Source organism: Euprymna scolopes, chromosome 38 (assembly GCF_053919585.1).
Source record: "Euprymna scolopes isolate OS-2025 chromosome 38, ASM5391958v1, whole genome shotgun sequence".
In the NCBI taxonomy this organism is placed as follows: Eukaryota; Metazoa; Mollusca; class Cephalopoda; order Sepiida; family Sepiolidae; genus Euprymna; species Euprymna scolopes.
In genome coordinates, this window is record NC_136519.1 from 20,198,703 (window position 1) to 20,199,821 (window position 1,119).

The 1,119-nt window shown below is 37.6% G+C and overlaps 1 pseudogene; it reads right to left on the minus strand.

The window, feature by feature from the left end:
- Positions 1-202: 202 nt before the first annotated feature.
- Positions 203-319, minus strand: LOC145263322 (5S ribosomal RNA; annotated as a pseudogene).
- Between the last annotated feature and the right edge of the window lie 800 nt (positions 320-1,119).

Here is a 1,119-nt window from a genome sequence, read left to right on the forward strand (position 1 = left end):
TCCTGTTAATATTATTTAATTTCCCCATGTTTCCGTTCAGTCTTGAAAAACAAAGGATACCCCTTAGGGGCAGTAGCGCGTGTAATTATGAGGCAAGGGTTGCACAATCTCCAACCACACCTCTACTGAATCGGCACTGTTTGAGTCCAGTGGCAAGGAGAAGACCAAGACGACTGGAAACAATGCCGAGATAAGCGGAGAGCACATACAGCACCTGAAAGTCCCAAATGGTCACCCATTTAGTACTGACCAGGTTCAACGTTGCTTAACTTCGGTGATCTGACGGGAACCGGTGTGTCAACGTGATTATGCCGTTTCGTTTAATCCTGTTAATACTCGGCTATTCTATTTAAATCACAGGCGTGCCTCTTTTCTTTCTGAGACTCTTATAGATCGTTCTGCCCTCGGTGAGAAATCTACTCTCAAACCTGTTGGTTTTCCTTTCTCATTAAATATTTCATGGGGTTAATATATTAAATCCATTGCTCTTTCCGCTTCTTGTAAAATCGGTTCTCTCTATCGCTCTTTTCTCCCATCTCACATTTATATCTCTATAAATCTGCTGAATACTATTGTTATATTTGAGCTGGCGTGACTTGGTCCCATTCGAGGGTTCTTGATAAATTCCAGAATCGTATATGTAATTTGATCAGCCGAATCCCCTTTCTTTTCACTGCAACCTCTCTCACACAGACGTTATGTTGTTAGTCTCAGTCTTTTCTGCTATAATTGCACGTGTTCCTCAGAATTGTTTGATCTATTCTCTGCTTCCTTTGTTCCAGTTCGTTTGACTCGTTAGTCTCGTGGTCACCATCAGTCCCCTGTTTTAATGCCTCATTGTAATACAGCTTCCTATTCCAGTAGTTTTAGTTGATGCGATCCCTAATCGACATGAAAGCTGGTGGATAACAAGCGCTTATATTGAATTTTACATAAAAATTCACAACTTATAGTTTCTTCTCATATCTATTAATTGTACATATCTATTAATTGTACAAATTATATTCCAAAAATAAATTGTACGTATTGTCAAATAGGGAGTTGCATTTCAATCACCCATATCACTATATATATATATATATATATATATATATATATATATATATATATATATATAAC